Source organism: Eschrichtius robustus, chromosome 5 (assembly GCF_028021215.1).
Source record: "Eschrichtius robustus isolate mEscRob2 chromosome 5, mEscRob2.pri, whole genome shotgun sequence".
NCBI classification, from domain to species: Eukaryota; Metazoa; Chordata; class Mammalia; order Artiodactyla; family Eschrichtiidae; genus Eschrichtius; species Eschrichtius robustus.
The window spans coordinates 77,137,931-77,163,015 of NC_090828.1; the positions used below are offsets into that span (position 1 = coordinate 77,137,931).

A 25,085-nucleotide genomic window follows, 5' to 3' on the forward strand; every position below is an offset into this window, starting at 1 on the left:
TTCTCAATGAGTACTATACAATCAAAATCAGAGATTATGAAAGGGTATAGGCTACCAGAACATCTCAAACTTTAATGTGCAGAGGAATTGCCTAGGGATTTGTTAAAATGCAGATTCTGGTTCAGAAGATCTGGGGTGCAGCCTGAGAATATGCCGCTTTTAAAGTTTCCAGATGATTCAGATGCTTCTGATCACTGGAGCACACTATTTAGTAAGAGGTTACATCAGAATTGTTATTACTTTTAGAACTTGACATTTTGAGAAAAACTTTTAATTTTGCTTATAAGTTAAAAGAACTCCAGATTTTACTTTTCAAGCCATCAATTGAAAAAGGTACATTTTGATAAATAACATGCAGCATGTTCTAGGTGGTCACCCCAAATTTAACATACAGATGGCTCTCACCCATATCAACTTTCAACATTTAGACATTTCTGTCACGTAATGTTAAATCACCGTGATTACAGAATATTAAAAAAAGAATGTCACTGGGTATCCAGAACAGGAATAGAAGTTTATTCACCTTAGGTTATTTTTTCCTGTAAAATATTCTAAAGAGCTAGAAAATTAAAATAATTCCATAAAGTAAAATGAACCAGATACACCCTCCCACCGATAAATGACCTAATCTATGACACAAAACTAGCATCGTTAAAATTAGTCTCCTTCACAGGTGAGTGAAAAAAAATCCACTAAAGTGTGGGCATCAAAGGCATGTAATAAAACAAATACTGACTGCATGCCTGCTGAGATTTTAATCATCTTTTAAAACAGTGTAAAATATCACCTACTCAGTGAAGTGCTCTGCAATATAGCCAGATAAGAATGTGCATGTGTCTAACCATAACATTTTTTCAGCATATATTTATTTGAATAACATTCATTAAGCAGACACACTATATAGGACACTGTGTATATAAGAAAAATCAAAATGTAGGGGGTGAAAAGTAGGTTGATTCATAGTCATCTCTTCCCATTCTGGTAGCAAGATTCAAATGGTTTCTATATGCTTCACCATCATTTGACTTGTGCCTCCAGGCAGTTCATCACTAAATGAACTTAGAAAGCTGTCTTGGCATATATACACTACCAAATGTAAAATAGATAACTAGTGGGAAGCAGCCGCATAGCACAGGGAGATCAGCTCGGGTGCTTTGTGACCACCTAGAGGGGCGGGATGGGGAGGGTGGGAGGGAGGGAGATGCAAGAGGGAAGAGAAATGGGAACATATTGTATATGTATAACTGATTCACTTTGTTATAAAGCAGAAGCTAACACACCATTGTAAGGCAATTATACTTCAATAAAGATGTTTAAAAAAAAAAAAAAAAGAAAGCTGTCTTGGTAAGTCAGAAAGGTTCTTGCCATGATTTTCCTCAAACCTCCATTCTTCTGTCTCAGCAAAATACCCCCTTCACTTTCAGCATGCTGAACAAAATGTATCATAAAGATAATCACTATCATCAATAAAGAAGTAAAGCTGGAAAAGCAGGCTGAAATCTGTCCAACAGTCAACAAATACTGGTTTAACCCAAGGATAACAGTCTATAAAGTCTACTTAGTATCATTTGGATACAAATCATTTCTTTTAAATTAAATCTCTCACATGTTACACTAAGTGCTAATAAAGAAAAAATGCATGAGATATTAAGTTAGATAAATCATTTAAAATATCGAAATAAAAGCAGACATTTGGATCCAGCTTCTTAAACTATTTCCAGCATGCTTTATTTTTGTGGTTAAAAAAAGTCCACTCACAAATGTTAATTTTATATTCATAATATGTGACAAAGTTCTAATGAACTAATTTACTATTAATGTAGCTATTTTGCTTACTTAAGAGAAAACTTCCACCATGTCATTATTTAATGTAGCATACAAATAAAATGTGGCTAATATGTTATTAATTCTTCCTCTTCCTCCTATGTAAACTGTTATTTAGCAAAGAAAACTTTGTATAATAATAAAATAATTCATAGGATAATTCTTGTTACACAAATTAATCATTTTCTATGTCAGTTTACCCAGTTATCTCAAGTGCATAGATACGTATGAACAAGAGTTTTTATTTTCATGGTTTTTAATGGATTTGTGACACACTGAACTTGAATTATTGCCCGTAATTCATCAAACCTATTGTTTCACCTAGGGTTAGATACATCATGATTTTATGTTCCACTAGGAAAGAAAAATGTTTCACTAGGAAAAATTTTACGTTCCACTAGAAAAATGCTGTCAAATAAACTAAAATATAATGCTTTCTTATCTTGAATAGGCTCTATTCAATACCTAAGTAAAGCCTATAGAAAAAGCTTTTAAACTTATTTGGACATAGATTCCTATCAATATTTTCAGGCTTGCTTATAAATCAGTCACACGAGTTTCTTGTTGCTTTGAAGTTTCTTTCATCTATTCTAAGGGGATTTCTCCAGCTTTAGGTTGTATTGATAACAAATGAGAGGCATGCATTTAGCACATACCTCAGTAACAAAATACAAAACAACTTCATCTTGTGAGTCTCCTCCGTGGTACTATAAAGCTGTGCTTTGTAAACTTTTAGCTGCAAAAGAATTATGTTGGGATCTTGATAAAATTCAGATTCTGATTTAGTAGATCTGGGATGGGCCCAAGGTTCTGAATTTCTAATAAGATGCCTGGTGATGTGGACACTGCTGGTCCTGGGTTGACATGATAAGCAACAAGGCTCTATAAATCAGTCAGCTGTTGATTAACAAGAAAATATGAAATTGCAGTCATTGCTCCAACCATAAATATTGGCTTCATCAAATGAAATATAATTTTTGCCACTGTTTCCTTGCCTTTCTGTTCAGACAATAACTTTTTGTTCTAATACTGAATCATATTGTAATCTTTCTGAAGAAATGTTGAATGACAAACTCTACACATACAGTACAAATAGTGCACATAACTTAGTTGAAGTTTGACTATGTAAACGGCCATGACCACATTCAGACAGCTTAAGGAATATTGCCTACATGACAACTGCCAGCTGGTAGACAATGTTTGTAACTAATCATTAATTGTAAAACTCATCCTGATTTCAGACATATAAAAGGTATAAAGCGTACACTTAAAACAGGTGAATACAATAATTTTTTCTTTAGCCACAGATAAGTACTAAAGTGTTGTTTGATTTTTTCACTTTTTTTTTTTTTTTTTTAATGCCTTTAGTATCTAAACTGGCAGAGTTTTTTTAACTGGCTGATTTTTCCAGAAATAGTTAAAAACAAACAAAACAAAACAAGGAACCTATATGATGTAGGTGGAGGTAAGTACTTAAAATAAATAGATAGTTTGGACTTCTCTAATAATCTCTTCACCCTCACACATGACAAACTTCTTCTCTGTGGTATTACAGGAAGAATTTCACCACTGTTCACCTCAGCTTTTACATCTCTCATAATAAGATTAAAGTATGTACTCTGAAATGTGTGGTAGACATTGCTTGGTCTACACAGCAGAGTAAAGCTCCAAAAGGTGGAATTGCAAAGGACTTTCTAAGTTGACTAATTCAAATATCTGTTTCACAGAATACAAGTCTCAAGTCACAGAGCTAGTTCAATACTCTGCATAATAAAGTAATAAATAATACCACTAATAAAATAATTTATTATTTAATAATATTAGTAATAGTAATGATTTCTGCTCCATATTATATGCTAGATGTCTTAAATGATGTTGTTGGTGTCTGAAAAATTAGAAAAAAAGCATTTTTATGCTTTTTTAAATAATTTATATCTTTATAAATATTTATCTTTAAGTCAAAAAGAGAAGTAGATTCTCCTAGGATCATTTTATTAAAACTAAGCATAGAAAGACAGCTTTCATTGAAATTAGGTACATATAGATCAAATACTCTTAGCAACCTGTCTTTCAAAGACATTATTTCTCTTTTATGTAAACATCTAAATAGAACTGGAAAATCTGACATAATTGTGGGAACACAATGTATATGTAATTAACTTTGAGAGTAAAAGTGGCAGACTGCAACAGCAATTTTCATCAATTTGAAAGGAATATCTGATACCCAATACTCAAATTAAGGTCCTGAAATCTGGTATTCCAATAAGATCATAAGCTTTATCACAGCAGCATTTCATATTTGCACTGTATTTTGACATTCTAAATCTATAATAGTTGAAAGAAAATGAAAGTTTATTTCCTTTTAATTCTGTAATAATATATCTCTGGCTCTAATTCTTAGTTGCACATAGGAATCATCCCATGAGCTTGAAAAAAAATTACTGATATGTGGGTTTCAGCCACAGAGATTCTGATTTAGGGGTCTGGGGTATGGCCATGGGTAATGGGATTAAAAAGAAATCTCTCCTGGGGATTTAAATGTGCAGCCAAAGCTGACAACTGTTACCTAAATGTATTTAACAGAAACACTGATATGATATACATACATATATATGTATGTAAAACCTTCTTTTTGCTTACATCAACATTTTAAAATAGGATGTATAAGGTTAGTATCTCTTTTTGTGTTTATATGAACTAAAATAAGGCACTATTTCCTTTAATTATAAGTACTGGAGTCAGAAAGTCTCTACTTCATTTACAATCTCTTCTGTCACCTGGATACATATTAATGTTCATTCAGTTTTCTGTGTATCAGCTGTTGATTTGTAAATATATGAGAAATAAATGCAACTGCTCTTCTTTGGAGATAATTCGGGGGTAGAATCATTTTTCCACTGTCTGGAACATGGAAATAGTGAGATAGTGTACCTATTTACCATCTTTTCCTTTGGCTATGCACACATGATGGGAACACAGACTGTTACAATTTGATTTTATCCTTTTCAAAACCATATTGATGATTTCAGATAAGCTACTGAACACAACATGCCATATCAAAGAAAAACTGACTATAAGATGAGAATGGGAAATCACACAGGATCCGTAATTACACAGTGGTTTAGTTAGACACAGTGCATTTTGGACTCCAAACAAAGGCTGTCAACACTGTAGTTTGCATGCCTTTTTGGATTGCTGCTCAGTGAATACCTTTAACTGCCTCAAACAAAGAAGAGTAATAACAGTGATTTAAAATAAAGACTTACAAGTCCTCTATATACTTCCTATTTTTAAGAGCTGTGGGAATTGCATTGAACCTTGCAGAATTATGTGTGGTTTCCATGTTTCCCCATCATTAACATTTATATTCACAGAGAGAAATTCCATCATTTTCCAATGCACCCCTGCAAAGAAAACTTGGGCAACAGGAAAGTGTTTCTTTCATAATTGAAAGCTTGGTGCCTCAGTAAAATGAAGCACTTACTTTTGCATGGGTTTCTGTATGTTGATTTGTACTTCCATTGTGTTAAACCTTCCAAAAGTAAGTTCCTGTAAGTCATAATTACTTGACTATTTCAATTTTTTTTCTTTTTTTACAAAATCAAATTGTTATTCACCTGTCCCAATCACCTTTATTTTAACATCCAGGTAGACCCTGTACTCATCCTTTGCCTATTTGCTATCAGATCTACTCTTTGCTCCTTCTGTTTTCTTCTAAGTATTGGGGTGGGCGGAGCAGGAGAGTTATTGAGCAGGATGCTCTTCCAAGACGCCCCTGCTTGTCAGTTTCTCTTTGAAATATGCCATGAGGACCTTGGGTGGAAAGCGCTGTGCAGCAGAAAGGAGGAAGAGGGAGCCAGGGAATTTCTTCCTCTCTACTTCCCTAATCCCAGAGAAGACTACTCAGCCCCTCCCCCAACCTTGTACTTCATATATGCCTCAATCCTTTTACTTATTATACTCTTTCACAACAAATACATCTAATCCAGTAGACTAGGGGCTTCTTAAAAAGAAGAGGGAAGGTTAATCTTATTTATCTCTGTCGCCAGAAACTAGCCTTCTGCATGTCACAAAATATATTTAGCAAGGACTTGACGCATGAAAACTTCACCAAGAGGCAGGCTATTGTATTAATTATCAGATTAACTTCCTAATCGTAGTTTTTTAAAATCAATTTATTTATTTATTCATTAAATTTTGGCTGTGTTGGGTCTTCGTTTTTGTGAATGGGCTTTCTCTAGTTGCAGTGAGCAGGGATACTCTTTGTTGTGGTGCGCAGGCTTCCTCATTGCGGTGGCTTCTCTTGTTGTGGAGCACGAGGGCTCAGTAGTTGTGGCTCACAGGCTCTAGAGCGCAGGCTCATTAGTTGTGGCACACGGGCTTAGTTGCTCCGCGGCATGTGGGATCTTACTGGACCAGGGCTCGAACCCGTGTCCCCTGCACTGGCAGGCGGATTCTTAACCACTGTGCCACCAGAGAAGTCCCCCAACCATAGTTCTACACTATTATAATCTGAACTAGAGGTGTAGAAATACCAGTTTTTCTACATCTTTTTATATTTTCAGTTGGTTTTGGTTTTCAAGCTTCTAGAGCCAGGGCAAATAAATGAGCTAGGGATAGGAAAGGGGAGGAGTATCAGAAAATTGGTCTGCAAGTCATTTTATTATAACACATTCCCCTCAAACATAAGTAACATCATTCTATTTTGATATACTGGAGAAGGCTCTGTGTCTGGAAAATCTATGTTTATCTCCTCATTCTGCCATTAGGATCTATGAGCAAACTCTTGAAGTTTCAGTTCTGTCATCACCTAAATTGGAGTAAAACTGCTTGCCACATCTATATCACAGGACTTTTGAGGAAACAAATGGAATTATTAAGGAATTATATGAATGTAATTTATTATTATACTATTCTTATATTATCAAGCACTATATGAAATATTAGAGTAAGGTCTTATAATTATTTGGCTCGGCCTTGCTGCTGATAGGATTCTGACGATAGCTATATTAACTTGTCTTTTATTCTTAGTTTCTGTGGCCAAGCATCCATTTTATTCCTTACTTCCAATGCATTTTCAATAACAGGTCTGGTGTCTAGACCATCCTGGCTTGAGAACTGTTTACTTCTTTGTCCGGTGTAGCAGTGTGGAATAAAGGTCCTGCCTCTTTCCCTTTTAGTTCTTTTAAATCATTTATTATTGATGAACCGGTTTGCCGGGCAGAAGTTGAGACAGATGTAGAGAACAAACGTATGGACACCAAGGGGGGAAAACCGCGGTGGGGTGGGGATGGTGGTGTGCTGAATTGGGCGATTGGGATTGACATGTATACACTGATGTGTATAAAACTGATGACTGATTAAATAAATAAATAAATAAATAAATAAATAAATAAAAATCATTTATTGCCGTAATCTGAAATTTCTGTTGCTGGCTGTGGCTGCTTGCTATTAACTCTTCCTGCTCACCTTAATCTCTGCTTATTATTTTCTGCTGGAAGATCTCAAAGGGTCAGTTTCTGCTGAGATCTCTGCTTTTTGCCTGCTCTTGAATATCCATGAGTTAAGTCTATCAACTTGTGTTCCCTCCTATTACCAAAGCTGGAATAGATCCCCACCCTATAGGTCGGTCTGATGATCAAATCCTGCATTCCTCAGCTACGGTTAGGCCATCTCCTCCTGTAGTCAAGCTCCGATTTAAGAAACATCATAATAAGAAAGCTAGTACTAAGTGGCGAACATTTACTGAACTCTTAGTTACGTAGCAGACACTGTACTATATGTTTTCTATGTATCATGTCATTTGACCCTGAGAACTGAAATCTCCTGCAACCTCACAGGTTAAATATCAGAACTAAGAGAAGGCTATGAACTCATAAATAGCTTCACTGCATGCTTCAAGAACTTCCAGAAAATAAATTTATTCAAACAATTAATTGCTCAAGCAATCCCCTTTTAAGGAGAGTATGTTGCTTGGTTGTCTTCTCAGGACAACGTGTATCTTAACTAAACAAACTGCTTATCAGTTGACCTCAAGACTTTTTCCTCAATATGTCCACCAATCCTAAACTATTACATCACACACTGACCAGGCTCAATAAGATTCCTGCATTAAAAGACCAGTCTTAAGCCACTTAAACCCAGATCCCCAATCTCGATAAATCGCTAACGTGGCCTCTCTTTCCAAGACTACTAGAACTCATCAGAACTGTCTGTTAAGGTGGTGGTGATTCTGGTGATCTTTTGTGGAGTCCTTATAATATTCTTATAATAATCATTAATAATTATTATATAATAATCATATAATAATTATTCTTATAATAATTATAATTACAATGCTTATAATAGTCTAAATTACTCCCATTTGATAATAACATAATGTTCAGATCAGTTAAGTAACTTGCTTCTAAGTGACAGAGCTGGGTTTCAAACCCTGGAAATCTGACTTTAATAGCTGCTATTCAACCTCTTTCCTGATAGGATAAGGCCCTTTCTCATTTAGAGAAGAAACTGCCTTTGTTAGGGAGAATTCTTAGAATAGGTACTTGGGGAGCCTGAAGGTATGCATTCCCAGAAAACAAAGGAAAACATTAATTGCTTTGAATGAGGTGAGGGGAAATTCTGCTTTGCTCCAGGGGGGTGGGCACTTGAGGTGGGAAAGACTAAAGAAAGGAGTAAAAAGGGACTAGGGAGAGGAGATGAGCAAGTAAAATGATGAGAGGCTAAAGTGGCCAGTGGACTTTCCTCAGTGATGTGACAACTGCAAGATGTTGTAAAGATGAGTTATGTCTAAAATTCATATTTGACTACAGTGTTATAATGCAACCCCACCTCCCTTCCTATTATCCATTAAATTTGCCCTACTCATAAATGCACTGCATTGGTAATTACATAAGTATGTCTCTCATTTAAGAAAGAAGCCAGGTGTAGTATCTGGATTGCACTGTGAGGAACTGAGAAAGCAGTCGCAAAAGCAATCACAAAAGAATGTCTACCAGGGAACTGAGTAAATCTTGGGAGGACGATTCTTTTGGGTTTAAGCTGACTTATCTTGACTTTAACAGACTGGGTACACTAAGTTGACATCTGCTTTATATTAAAAAATAAAACTTATCATAAGTCTAATTTCTACCAAATAAATGGCAACCGTATACTCCCACTGGAGTTACTTCCATGTCAACAGTTGCTAAACAATCTCTTTTTTCCAGCACATAAAAATAAGCACTGTACAAGCAAGTATTATATTTTTTCTATTGTGAAGAACTCTCATTTTTGGAAATGAACTATAATTCAACTCTGTATCTAGAAGTAAAAGAACACCATTCAAGTAAGTGTTGTGGCCTTTGTTGTTTTGGAACGTGAATTTAGAAGGTTGTTCTCTTTCTATGACCTCTGAATATAATTCTTTCATGCTATTGAAAGTACTTAACAGTGAGTTGTCTAAAATGAATGTGCTTGTTGAATGCAGTAACTATAATTAAAGTGACTTTGCAACAAAATTACTCACTATTGTCATTCATAAGTTTAAACTCTCACATTTGTTAGTGAAAATAACACTGATTTCAATAAGGCCTGGAATCTGGAACAAGCTTTGCTTCTGTCCTCATTCATGGCCTTATCCAAGTCAACTGACCACCCTAAGCCTTATAGGTTTCACTTCTCTTAGACAATGAAACCACCGTACAGGTTCACAGGCAGAAACTTTGATGTTGACATTATGGTGGTGATGTTGACATCATGAGTCACCAATCCTGATGATTCCTCCCTCAGTATCTTTCTTATCCTTCGCTGTTACTATGTCCTCTGCATAGACTATCATCCCTTCTCTAAGTTATTGCATGGCAACAATATGGTGCATTTGGGGGACATTTTGACCCCCAAAGTATATCCTTCTCATTGCAGATCAGAATGCAGATCTAAGCAGCCACTCCTTTATTCAAATGTTTTGATGGCTTTTCGCTGCCTAATGTTAAAATCTAAAGGCTCTTCCTGGCTTAGTCTCACACATGTCACCTTCTCCTCTCACCATGTCATTTAACTCTTCTGCAATACTGAACATCTCAAAGTTCCTTCAGGAAACAAAGCTCTCTCATGCCTTTATCTTCCTCAATCTCTAGAATTCCTCGTATTTGGAATGCTGTCTTCCCTGAAGTGCTCACACACATTATTCATGGTAGGACTCAAGTCACACTTCCTCAATGAAACTGTATTTCCTGCACGGATATCCAACTGTTCACTCTCCTAAACTCCCAGAACATTTTATGTATTTATTCCCTTTTCCTTCTCTTTTTTTTCATTTTCACAAGGGTTTTTTTTTTCTGGTTTTTGTGCATTTACATCTTTTGCATGATTATGACCACATTGCAAAATTTGGGTTTTCACTGTGTCAAACATTTTCCAGTTTCAATGTAACCTACTTAACTATCGAGAATGGAGTCATTCTGAAGTGTGTGGAAAACTCCCTATCATACTATAGCTACTGTTTTCAAGAAAAGGTCTGAAATGTTCCCAGAAAAGAACCCTTTCTTCTCAGTATTCTTCTAATGAGACTTTCTAGCTAAAGGATTCTCTGAATATAAAATATTCATTTGTGTATCAAGTACATACATATATATATTATAAACCATATATTCTTGAGGAAAGATGGAGTTATAGATAACGAAAGAAAGTTCAATTGGTCAAGTGGGGCTCTATATCCAGAATGAATTGTGATGGATGGTGTTTCAGAGTACAAGTCTGTATCAGGAAGAATGCAGTGGGGTAGACCTTCAAGATGGAGGAAGAGTAAGACGTGGAGATCACCTTCCTCCCCACAAATACATAAGAAATACATCCACATGTGGAACAACTCCTACAGACACCTACTGAATGCTGGCAGAAGACCTCAGACTTCCCAAAAGGCAAGAAACTCCTCACATACCTGGGTAGGGCAAAAGAAAAAAGAAAAAACAGACAAAAGAATAGGGATGGGACCGGCACCAGTGGGAGGGAGCTGTGAAGGAGGAAAGGTTTCCACACACTAGGAAGCCCCTTCACGGGCAGAGACTGTGGGTGGCAGAGGGGGGAAGCTTCGGAGCCACGGAGGATAGCGCAGCAACAGGGGTGTAGAGGGCAGAGCAGAGAGACTCCCGCACGGAGGACGAGTGCCAACCTGCACTCACCAGCCCAAGAGGCTTGTCTGCTTGCCCGCTGGGACGGGTGGGGCTGGGAGCTGAGGCTCGGGCTTCGGAGGTCATATCCCAGACAGAGGACTGGGGTTGGCTGCGTGAACAGAGCCTGAAGGGGGCTAATGCCCAATAGCTAGCCAGGAGGGAGTCTGGGAAAAAGTCTGGAACTGTGTAACAGTCAAGAGGCCATTGTTTCAGGGTGCACGAGGAGAGGGGATTCAGAGCACGGCCTAAACGAGCTCCAGAGATGGGCGTGAGCCATGGCTATCAGCGCGGACCCCAGAGATGGGCATGAAACGCTAAGGCTGCTGCTGCCGCCACCAAGAAGCCTGTGTGCACGCACAGGTCACTCTCCACACCTCCCCTCCTGGGAGCCTGTGCAGCCTGCCACTGCCAGGGTCCTGTGATCCAGGGACAACTTCCCTGGGAGAACACACGGTGCGCCTCAGGCTGGTGCAACGTCACATCGGCCTCTGCCGCCACAGGCTTGCCCCACATCCGTACCCCTCCCTCCCCCCTGCCTGAGTGAGCCAGAGCCCCCAAATCAGCTGCTCCTTTAACCCCGTCCTGTCTGAGAGGGAACAGATGCCCTCAGGCAACCTACACGCAGAGGCGGGGCCAAACCCAAAGGTGAACCCCAGGAGCTGTGCAAAGAAGAGAAAGGGAAATTTCTCCCAGCAGCCTCAGGAGCAGTGGATTAAATCTCCACAATCAACTTGATGTACCCTGCATCTGTTGAATACCTGAATAGACAACGAATCATCCCAAAATTGAGGCAGTGGACTTTGGGAGCAACTATATATATAATTTTTTCCTTTTTCTCTTTTTCTGAGTGTGTATGTGTATGCTTCTTTGTGTGATTTTCTGTGTATAGCTTTGCTTTTACCATTTGTCCTAGGGTTCTGTCTGTCCATTTTTTTGTTTGTTTGTTTTTACTTAAAAAATTTTTTTTCTTAATAATTATTTTTTATTTTAATAACTTTATTCTATTTAACTTTATTTTATTTTATCTTCTTTCCTTCTTTCTTTCTTTTTTTTCTCCCTTTTATTCTGAGCCATGTGTCTTAAAGGCTCTTGCTGCTCCAGCCAGGTGTCAGGGCTGTGCCTCTGAGGTGGGAGAGCCAACTTCAGGACACTGGTCCACAAGAAACCTCCCAGCTCCACATAATATCAAACGGAGAAAATCTCCCAGAGATCTCCAACTCAACGCCAAGACCCAGCTTCACTCAACGACCAGCAAGCAACAGTGCTGGACACCCTATGCAAAACAACTAGCAAGACAGGAACACAACCCCATCCATTAGCAGAGAGGCTGCCTAAAAATCATAATAAGGCCACAGACACCCCAAAACACACCACCAGACTTGGACCTGCCCACCAGAAAGACAAGATCCAGCCTCATCCACCAGAACACAGGCACCAGTCCCCTCCACCAGGAAGCCTACACAACCCACTGAACCAACCTTAGTCACTGGGGACACACACCAAAAACAACGGGAACTACGAACCTGCAGCCTACGAAAAGGAGACCCCAAACACAATAAGTTAAGCAAAATGAGAAGACAGAGAAACACACAGCAGATGAAGGAGCAAAGCAAAAACCCACCAGACGTAACGAATGAAGAGGAAATAGGCAGTCTACTTGAAAAAGAATTCAGAATAATGATAGTAAAGATGATCCAAAATCTTGGAAATACAATAGAGAAATACAAGAAACGTTTAACAAGGACCTAGAAGAACTAAAGAGCAGAACAAACAGTGATGAACAACACAATAAGTGAAATTAAAAATTCTCTAGAAGGGATCAATAGCAGAATAACTGAGGTAGAAGAATGGATAAGTGACCTGGAAGATAAAATAGTGGAAATAACTACTGCAGAGCAGAATAAAGAAAAAAGAATGAAAAGAATTGAGGACAGTCTCAGAGACCTCTGGGACAATATTAAATGCACCAACATTCGAATTATAGGGGTCCCAGAAGAAGAAGAGAAAAGAAAGGGACTGAGAAAATATTTGAAGAGATTATAGTTGAAAACTTCCCTCATATGAGAAAGGAAATAGTTAATCAAGTCCAGGAAGCACAGAGAGTCCCATACAGCATAAATCAAAGGAGAAGCATGCCAAGACACATATTAATCAAACTATCAAAAATTAAATACAAAGAACAAATATTAAAAGCAGCAAGGGAAAAACAACAAATAACACACAAGGGAATCCCCATAAGGTTAACATCTGATCTTTCAGCAGAAACTCTGCAAGCCAAAAGGGAGTGGCAGGAAATATTTAAAGTGCTGAAGTAGAAAAACCTACAACCAAGATTACCCAGCATGGATCTCATTCAGATTTGATGGAGAAATTAAAACCTTTACAGACAAGCAAAAGCTAAGAGAATTCAGCACCACCAAACCAGCTTTACAACAAATGCTAAAGGAACTTCTCTAGGCAGGAGACACAAGAGAAGGAAAAGACCTACAAAAACAAACCCCAAACAATTAAGAAAATGATAATAGGAACATACATATCAATAATTACCTTAAATGTAAATGGATTAAATGCTCCAAACAAAAGACATAGACTGGCTGAATGGATACAAAAACAAGACCCATATATATGCTGTCTACAAGAGACCCACTTCAGACCTAGGGACACATACAGACTGAAAGTGAGGGGTTGGAAAAAGATATTCCATGCAAATGGAAATCGAAAGAAAGCTGGAGTAGCAATTCTCAGACAAAATAGACTTTAAAATAAAGACTATTACAAGAGACAAAGAAGGACACTACATAATGATCAAGGGATCAATCCAAGAAGAAGATATAACAAGTGTAAATGTTTATGCAGCCAGCATGGGAGCACCTCAATACATAAGGCAAATACTAACAGCCATAAAAGGGGAAATCGACAGTAACACAATAATAGTAGGGGACTTTAACACCCCACTTTCACCAATGGACAGATCATCCAAAATGAAAATAAATAAGGAAACACAAGCTTTAAATGATACATTAAACAAGATGGACTTAATTGATATTTATAGGACATTCCACCCAAAAACAACAGAATACACATTTTTCTCAAGTGCTCATGGAACATTCTCCAGGATAGATCATACCTTGGGTCACAAATCAAGCCTTGGTAAATTTAAGAAAATTGAAATAATAAAGTATCTTTTCCAACCACAATGCTATGAGACTAGATATCAATTACAGGAAAAGATCTGTAAAAAATACAAACACATGGAGGCTAAACAATACACTACTTGTTAACCAAGAGATCACTGAAGAAATCAAAGAGGAAATAAAAAAAAAACGACGACCCAAAACCTATGGGATACAGCAAAAGCAGTTCTAAGAGGGAAGTTTATAGCAATACAATCCTACCTCAAGAAACAGGAAACATCTCAAATAAACAACCTAACCTTACACCTAAAGCAATTAGAGAAAGAAGAACAAAAAACCCACAAAGTTAGCAGAAGGAAAGAAATCATAAAGATCAGATCAGAAATAAATGAAAAAGAAATGAAGGAAACGACAGCAAAGATCAATAAAACTAAAAGCAGGATATTTGAGAAGATAAACAAAATTGATAAACCAATAGCCAGACTCATCAAGAAAAAAGGGAGAAGACTCAAATCAACAGAATTAGAAATGAAAAAGGAGAAGTAACAACTGACACTGCAGAAATACAAAGGATCATGAGAGATTACTACAAGCAATTTTAGGCCAATAAAATGGGCAACCTGGAAGAAATGGACAAATTCTTAGAAAACCACAACCTTCTGAGACTGAACCAGGAAGAAATAGAAAATATGAACAGACCAATCACAAGCACTGAAATTGAGACTATGATTAAAAATCTTCCAAAAACAAAAGCCCAGGACCAGATGGCTTCACAGGTGAATTCTATCAAACATTTAGAGAAGAGCTAACACCTATCCTTCTCAAACTCTTCCAAAATATTGCAGAGGGAGGAACACTCCCAAACTCATTCTACGAGGCCACCATCACCCTGATACCAAAACCAGACAAAGACGTCACACAAAAAGCAAACTGCAGGCCAATGTCACTGATGAACACAGATGACAAAATACTCAGCAAAATAGTAGCAAACAGAATCCAACAGCATATTAAAAGGATCATACACCGTGATCAAGTGGGGTTTATCACAGGAATGAAAGGATTCTTCAATATACACAAATCTATCAATGTGATACACCATATTAACAAATTGAAGGATAAAACCCATATGATCATCTCAATAGATGCAGAAAAAGCTTTCGACAAAATTCAACACCTTTTATGATAAAAACCCTCCAAAAAGTAGGCATAGAGGGAACTTACCTCAAACATAATAAAGGCCATATATGACAAACCCACAGCCAACATCGTTCTCAATGATGAAACACTAAAACCATTTCCACTAAGATCAGGAACAAGACAAGTTTGCCCACTCTCACCACTGTTATTCAACATAGTTTTGGAATTTTTAGGCACAGCAATCAGGGAAGAAAAAGAAATAAAAGGAATCCAAATCGGAAAAGAAGAAGTAAAGCTGTCACTGTTTGCAGATGACATGATACTATACATAGAGAATCCTAAAGATGCTACCAGAAAACTACTAGAGCTAATCAATGAATTTGGTAAAGTAGCAGGATACAAAATTAATGCACAGAGATCACTTGCATTCCTATACACTAATGATGAAAAATCTGAAAGAGAAATTAAGGAAAAACTCCCATTTACCATTGCAACAAAAAGAATAAAATTCCTAGGAATAAACCTACCTAAGGAGACAAAAGACCTGCATGCAAAAAATTATAAGACAGTGATGAAAGAAATTAAAGATGATACAAATAGATGGAGAAATATACCATGTTCTTGGATTGGAAGAACGAGAATGAACATTGTGAAAATGAGTATACTACCTAAAGCAATCTACAGATTCAATGCAATCCCTATCAAACAACCAATGGCATTTTTCACAGAACTAGAACAAAAAATTTCACAATTTGTATGGAAACACAAAAGACTGCAAATAGCCAAAGCAATCTTGAGAAAGAAAAACGGAGCTGGAAGAATTGGGCTCCCTGACTTCAGACTATACTACAAAGCTACAGTAATCATGACAGTATGGTACTGGCACAAACACAGAAATATAGATCAATGGAACAGGATAGAAAGCCCAGAGATAAACCCACGCACATATGGTCACCTTATCTTCGATAAAGGAGGCAAGCATATACAGTGGAGAAAAGACAGCCTCTTCAATAAGTGGTGCTGGGAAAATTGGACAGGTACATGTAAAAGTATGAAATTAGAACACTCCCTGACACCATGCACAAAAATAAACTCAAAATGGATTAAAGACCTAAGTGTAAGGCCAGACACTATCAAACTCTTAGAGGAAAACATAGGCAGAACACTCTATGACATACATCACAGCAAGATTCTTTTTGACCCAGCTCCCAGAGAAATGGAAATAAGAACACAAATAAACAAAGGGGACCTAATGAAACTTAAAAGCTTTTGCACAGCAAAGGAAACCATAAACAAGACCAAAAGACAACCCTCAGAATGGGAGAAAATATTTGCAAATGAAGCAACTGACAAAGGATTAATCTCCAAGATTTACAAGCAGCTCATGTAGCTCAATAACAAAAAAACCAACAACCCAATCCAAAAATGGGCAGAAGACCTAAATAGACATTTCTCCAAAGAAGATATACAGATGGCTAACAAACACATGAAAGAATGCTCACATCACTAATTATTAGAGAAATGCAAATCAAAACTACAATGAGGTATCACCTCACGCCAGTCAGTATGGCCATCATTAAAAAATCTAGAAACAATAAATGCTGGAGAGGGTGCGGAGAAAAGGGAATCCTCTTGCACTGTTGGTGGGAATGTAAATTGATACAGCCACTGCGGAGAACAGTATGGAGGTTCCTTAGAAAAGTAAAAATAGAAGTACCATACGACCCAGCAACCCCACTACTGGGCATATACCCTGAGAAAACCATAATTCAGAAAGAGTCATGTACCACAATGTTCATTGCAGCTCTAGTTACAATAGCCAGGACATGGAAGCAACCTAAGTGTCCATCGATAGATGAATGGATAAAGAAGATGTGGCACATATATACAATGGAATATTACTCAGCCATTAAAAGAAATGAAATTGAGTTATTTGTAATGAGGTGGATGGACCTAGAGTCTGTCATACAGAGTGAAGTAAGTCAGAAAGAGAAAAACAAATACCGTATGCTAACACATATATATGGAATCTTAAAAAAAAAAAAAAGAAATTAGTTATGAAGAACCTAGGAGCAGGACAGGAATAAAGAGGCACACGTAGAGAATGGACTGGAGGACACGGGCAGGGGCGAAGGGTAAGCTGGGACGAAGTGAGAGAGTGGCATGGACTTATATACACTACCAAATGTAAAATAGCTAGCTAGTGGGAAGCAGCTATTTAGCACAAAGGAGATCAGTTCGGTGCTTTGTGACCATCTATAGGGGTGGGGTAGGGAGGGTGGGAGGGAGATGCAAGAGGGAGGATATATGGAGATATATATGTACATGTATAACTGATTCACTTTGTTATAAAGCAGAAACTAACACACCATTGTAAAGCAATTATACTCCAATAAAGATGTTATAAAAAAAAAGATGTTAAAAAAAAAAGATTAAAAAAAAAAAGAACAATGCAGTGTTGGCAAGGCGTGAAAGCACTGCCATGGGATGCCTAGCAACAAGCAAAAGAAAGATACTAACAGAGAAATCGGTGATATTTGTGGGAATAGTATCAAGTAACAAGGGTCAAATCCAGGGGATATATTCAGAAATAGAAGACCATAGTCCCTGAAAGGTCAGAGAAAGTAAAGAATTCACTCATGAAAAAACTGGGGTTCTGCTTTATTGGGCTAAATGTATTGACACACAAGTACAGGAAGCATGCTCAGTTCATGGATTAGGGTATAACATAGGAACTACGTCTTAGTATCAACGTGGTATCTGAAAGTGATACACAGGATGAGGAAAGATGTGAAATGGACTTGCTGAACTTGAATCAGGGACACAACTAGCTTACACTGTGTGATTAGAAAAATGTGTGCCTTCTGGACAGAGGAGTCCTGCTACAACAGACTTATTAGCAAATTTGGCTTTTGTACCCAGAAAGAAGCACTCTTTCTTCCAGTGAGACACAGCCCCTCACTGAGGTCCACAGCATCGTAAGACTGCACCACTCACTCCTTCAGCAGGATGACTTTGTGCAGTGCACACACTGGACAACTCTACAGGGGTGCCCTAAGCCTTAAAATACTTTAATTATCCTAACTACAGAGGTGATTAGTTCTGTTTTCAAATGCACAGTTGTATCTTTAGATTAAGAATTGGGGATATAATGAATAGTGGGGCAAAAACTCAGGCAGGTCATTGCACTTTATTTGAATGGGGTCAATGTGCAAAGCCTATCTGTATGGAGTAAAGTATGTGGGCTTTGTAAGAACTTATTTTTTTCCCTTTGGCTTAGTGTTTTCACTTATTTCTAGCTTTGTTTGCTATAATGCACTACATGTCTATATACCTATCTATATCTATATTTATATTTATTTATATAAATACCTAAGTAAAACAGTATAAGTTATACTCAATAATACTCTATGAAATTGAATATCATGGATTTCTGACACTGAAGGAATGATTCAGGCAACAACTATACTTTGTTCCCCTATCACAGAACATAAATACCATATGTTATATATTTTTACAAAAATATTTTAAATCCATGAATGAGAACAAAATTAAGATCAAAGTCTCATGTATGAAACAAGTGAAGAAATTAAATAATAGAAACCGTTTCATTATCTACTAAGATAAAAATTTAAAAATATCAAATAGTAATTGCAAGGCTTAATTGCTGTTAAATTAAGTATCAATTGAAAGACTATATGCATCATGAAATTCTTTTTTTTAATATTTCTCCCACCCAGTTTTAAATAAGAAATAATTTCTTTTCTGTCCCCATTATTTCCCATTAAATACAACCATTCTTATCAATGGCAACAACAGGCACATCATTTTGGGGGAAGGGAGTTTTGTCTGGTGTTTCCACATCATTAGGTCACCATCTGGGGGCAAGAGTACAACAGAAGTGATGTTGTGTCATTCTTAGTGCATCATAACAGGAGGCTCATGATGTTGATTTGTGTCATTACTAATATTAATGTTGACCACTTGAGTAGGGTGGAGTCTGCCAGGTTTCCCCAATGTATTTTCCCATTGTAATCTCTTGTGAGGAGATAACTTGAGATTTTGTAAAATATTCTATTTTATCAAAATTTCACTCACTAGTTATACCATCCATTGATGATTATTGCCTCTAATATATGTCTTGTGTATGTATATTTTTCATATATTTCAAGGGGTTGTCTCAGGGTAAATATCTAGATGTATAATTGCTGATTCAAAGGTAAATGCATATACAATTTTATTAGACATTGACAAATCTCTGACTATAAACGCTGTGCCAATTTGCTTTCCCATCATCAATGCTTGACAGCTTTTGTTTTCCCATAGTTATGCAAACAGGAAGTGTTATCAAACTTTAAAATTTTTACCAGTCTGATAGGTGAGTAAAAATATCTCAAAGAAGTTTTAACTTGCATTTTTCGAAGGAGGAATGAAGTCAAACATCTTTCAATGTGCTTAATATGTTTAAAAGTCAACTTTCCATCTGTGTGTGTGGTGTGTGTAAATATCTGTTCTAGTTTTTTGTCCGTTTTTGTTTTGAAGGTTTTTTGTTTCTTTGCTTGTTTGTTTTGCTTTGTGCTCTTGGATTCTTCAGAAATCTTCAATTATAGAAATAATGGTCCCTTTATTTGTGATATATCTGCCAATATTTTCTATCAGGTTGATAGTTATATTTTTATTTTACTTATATTTTTCCATGTGAAAGGCTTTTTATTACATGTATTCAAATGTATCAATATATTCTTTTATGCACATGCATTATAATGACAAATAGAAGAGTATTTCTCTTCATCAAGGTTATAGAGGAATTCACCTTTTTTTTTTTAAATTTAGATTGCTGATTGATATGGTGCTTATTCTTTAGCATGGTGTGAAGTATGGATCCAGTTATATCTTTTTCCAAATGACTAACCAATTATTATTATTAGGAGCAGGGCAGCGATTTGAGATGTCACTTTGTTATATTAAACTTCCATTTATTCTTGTTATTTATCTCTATACATCCTATTTCATTTCATTGTCTGTTTTTCTATGTTTCACTATCACACTGTTTTAATTATAGAGCTTTATACTATGTTTTATTGTATGGTAAGCCAAGTTCTCTCTTACAGCTTTTTTTTTTTTTTTTTTGCATCGTTATTCTGGCATGTTTATTCCCTATCCATCTTATGTTAATGCATTTCAAAGTATAAGTGCACTCCCCCTTAAAGTTTGCAGCACAATTATTAGAGTTTGATTTTTAATTACTTTTTTCTTAGTTTTTTTTCCTTTTAGTATAAAATTTAAATACAATGAAATATGTAAATCTTATGTGCTCTTTTGTATAAGACATTATATTCTGTCTCTCTCTTATACACACACACACACACCCAATAAAAAAAAAAGTAAACTTCTCTTTCTACCTAAAAAATCTGAAGAACAACATATTACCAAGCATTTCCTGAATTGTAATGAGTAACTGAAGTCAAAGCAATCTCCATATATCAATTACTCCCTTCTCATCATTACACTTCATAAATGTCCTGAGCCTCAATTGTTATTGCTAAATGTAACATAAAATATCATGCTTCAGTGACTGCAAGCAATATCAAAATGTCAAATACATCTATTCTTAATTTCAATGTAATGTTAGTTAAGAGCAGCTATTACTATTAAAGAATGAGAATCCTGGGTGATAAATAGTTTTACCTGTAATAAGATAATTTCCAAATGATTTATTAAAAATGAAGTAAGGAATTCTAGCAAAGTAGACCACTATTCATCTACAATCACTGAGTGAAGAGAAATAGTGACTATAATTACTGCCCAAGAGGTTTGTTATCCGTCCAGCAGCCTTTGCATGTTGCTGGTGTCTGTTGTATTGAGCTATCTAAAACATGTACGTGTTCACTTAATTTCAGTATTTAAAAAATTCAGATCTGTATTCCATAAAACAAATTGAATATCAGTATAATGGGTTTCTCTTTTAAGTCATATTTAAGACTTTAGACCACCTGATTAAATACTTAAAGGTGAATACTTTTCTAGTTTTATATGTTAAAGAAATTATAGATATTATGTTCAAATAAATTAACCAGAAGCTACAATTTTATATTTAAAAAATAGAAATCACATACTTAACATAAGTATTTCTGCTCTGCCACACATAAGCTCTGGACTAGGCCTGGAAATTTTTCATAATTTAGTCTTCTTTATGATTTATTTAATTGACACGCTCTTTTGCTTTTATTCCTTTGGGAATAAAGTAGGGGGGAAAAAATCTGTTTGCCTCTCTCTTCTGTTCATATCTGTATTTCCTACTCCATCAGTGGTGCTCTCCTGCTCATAAAGCTACTCCATACACTTACATTTGCTCAATCAGTCCCGACTTGAAGAGACAACATTTGTGCACTGACTCTTTTTCCTAACTTCTCCTCCTGAGAGAGAACCACATTGGGGAGGTTTAGCTTCTATTTTCTCATTGCAACCCCTGTTTCATTTAGTTTTCATATGGCTTAGACTCCTGGTACCAGCAATGGAATTTACTCCCTGGGACAGTTAACCCAATTTCCTTTCTGAAGAATTATATCCATAGAGACATTTGGCCCCATGATGTAGGAAGCAGAGGTGGAAGCTAGCAAAAGAGGAGGGGGAAATGACTGATATCAAGACTGGGTCTTACTAAGGAACCAAGACCCTTAAGAAACCATGCTTCTTGCCACATGAGCAAAGCTATGTGTGAGTGTATATTTCCTATTCCCTTGCTTTATATTATATTTGTAATAGTATCCGCAGAATCACAGACAAAGAAGGGGCCTTACAGACCACCTAATAACTTTAATTTTATGGATGGGGCAACTGAATCACAGACAAAGAAAACAACCTGACAAAATCTCTCAAATAGTTGGTGGCTGTGCTGTGATCAAATTCTAGGTCTTTGAAATCCCTGAACAGTGACCTTGTCTCTTCAGTATATCTAGGAGCTACTGGGGGAAATTCACCCATAAAATACGAGTGCTTTACATATTTCACCTCCTTTGAAACATATAGCAACATATTAAAAACCAAAGGAACAGGCCAGGTCAAAGTTCATTCAGTGGTTTTTCAAAAATAATTTTAGGGATTACTATAAGGTACTTTTTCTTTCATTTTTGTATAGTCTATCCTTGTCTGGTTTTCTTATTATTAAACCTTGTTTATCTCTCATGATGTTGGCTGTTTAAAATACATATTTTCATTGAAACAACATAGTACTGATTAGGAAAAGGAGTGAAAGTTTTCAAAAGCTTTTCTCATTGACCAATAATTTTTATAATTCACTGTAGAATTTATTATAGCATTCTTTTAGGAATTTAAATTTTATCTAGGTTAGATACTTGATTTCATTAAGACTTCCTGTGTAGGATTTATAGAGTAAATACTCAATGCTTTCTTCTCTAGGGAGAGTGAGATCAACCTGTAAATTGTACAAAGGGAGCAGGCAGGAATAGAACAAAGGTATATACAGAATAAATGGTGAAGAGAAAAGATTAAAATGTTCCTGAAATGTTAGTAAAAGGCAGTCATACCTAGCATTTAAAATTTTTCCCAATATAACAAACAAAGCTTGAACTGAGACAACTATGGAGGAACCGCAAACTATTACAGAGAAATGTTGGGGTGATCCCATCTCTTGGAGGACTATAGTAGCCTCTTAGAAAAAAGGAAAGGCCACTTTGTGCCCCACTTCAAACACTAATAAAAAGTAAAACACATGATTTGCTATAATAAGAGAAATAAGAGGTGTTTTTAGCCAGGACAAGAACAAACTTCCTGTTAACAGCAATCTTTGTGTTCCGAAAGAGAATGTCTCCATGTCGTAAGAAAGGTTTCAAGAGCAGTGAGTAGAGTTAGGGTCAGATCTAATTCCTTTTTCCACATGCTGAAGGAATAAGTGAGTTATCACTAGAATCTGTTACTAGAAACCTCAACTAGTATTTACTGCCTTTCATACTTCAAGGAGAAATTACTGCAGTGTGATTGTCAAATTGTTACATACTCAATGTCACTCCTCTCTCAGATCTCAAATGGTACATTATGGATTCCAATTTTAGGAAACAAAATTAACCTCAAGCCAACAGTCAAAAGAAATACCCACCCCCAAAACAGAACAATTCAATTAGGTGAAGTACTAAGTCAAGGATTTATTCTCATAAGAATCCTAATTACAGTAGATACTGGCTTTGAACATAGTGATGAAGATGATTCATGCTTGACTGCTGATGTTACAGCTTGCTTTTTAGTGTTATTAACACCAAAATAGTAGAATTCATAATAAGAAATTCCAGTGTAGGATTTTGTATAATACTAACATTTTAAGAACTTCTAACACAAGGTCATAATATAAATATCCAAGTTAAAATAACATTTGATTCTTCAGAAATACATATATGTTTGTTTATATGCACATGTACATGTATGCATATATGCACATGTATTTTTTAGATCTCAAGTGAAGAAATAAACATAAAGGAAATTAACATAAGAGCCTGTGATCTAGAAGAAAATGATTTGATAATTTCTGAGAGAATGTGAGTACTGGAAAGTGGGTGATTCCTTTTTTTTGGGGGGGAGGGAGTACATCATTGAGTAACTTGGTTTCTCATCAGTTTTTTGAGCTTCAAGATTTTCCTAATCCTAATATTTATTTTCAGTTTATTATTCTACATTGTAACCTCTAAAATCACTTCAAGTCTTTTTTTACTATACAGGCAAACTTCTCATTTATGTCTCATGGATAAAATTTATTCTTGGAACATATGGAACATTCACTCATGGGGGTAACTGTTGAGTCAACATGATTCTGATACTTAATGAAGTGGATCAAGGCAGACGTACCATAAAGCCAAAGAAGATCAAGCATCAGAGCCCATTGCACAGCCTATTCAGCACGCTACCGAATTTTATAATCTCATTTTTTATTATTTTTCTCTTAAAGAAGACCCCCAAATAGTTTGTTTCAAGGGCCACAAACATAGATCTGCTCTGGAAGCTGAGTATGAAGTATATGAGATATTTCATCATTCCTCACTTATCAGAAATTAGCTTCCTTCTCGCTGAACACAATTTTATCTCAGTGCATCAGGCATCTAGAGGTCATATGTGCCCACAGACTGAGATTTCAGCACTAATTGTTTTAGAAAACCACAAACTCTGCTAAAAACCATCATTCTCAGGTGGAGAGTGGCATTCTTCTACCTCAGCAGGGAACAGGGTCTGATCATGGCACATTTGGGGCCAGAGACCATAGAGGTGTGTTGGCAAAATGTTAGCTCCCAAAGCGCTCCCAAGGCCAAGGCCATCTCAAAACAGCTCAACTGGGAGCAGGATCAGGTGAGGCGTGACTTCATCATCAGTAGAAGCTGAAGTGGTTTGTTTGTAAGAGACTTTTGAAATAGTGAAACTAAACTTGAGGCATGCTACTGGTGTAAAACATACTATTAATGTGGATTTCCAACTGGTATTGCCTTAAAAATATGCATAGCAAGATTTAAATATAGATTTAGATTTAAGTTTGGGAAGTGGTAATATTTGAAAGATGGAGACAGGTAAGGAGATTAGGAGGCAGGCTTTGGAATCAGAACACCTAGACTCAAACCTTGACCCCATCATTTACTTGGGATGGCAAATTGGTAGAGTGACCTTATCATCTCTCATCTTTTCTCATTTTTAAAATGGAATTAATTACAACACATAAAGATGTTGTATCAAGCGAATTGAAACATGTAAAGCACTTGGCACAGTGACTGCGTCATAGTGAGAACATAGCTAATAATGTTAGATATTATTATTATAATCATTATTAAAATAGGCTAGGAAG

The 25,085-nt window shown here is 36.4% G+C and overlaps 1 protein-coding gene across 2 annotated transcripts in view; it reads right to left on the reverse strand.

Moving 5' to 3' along the window:
- Positions 1 to 25,085, reverse strand: part of GALNT13 (polypeptide N-acetylgalactosaminyltransferase 13) — a 569,026-nt gene that overhangs the window by 240,343 nt on the left and 303,598 nt on the right. The window lies entirely within an intron of this gene.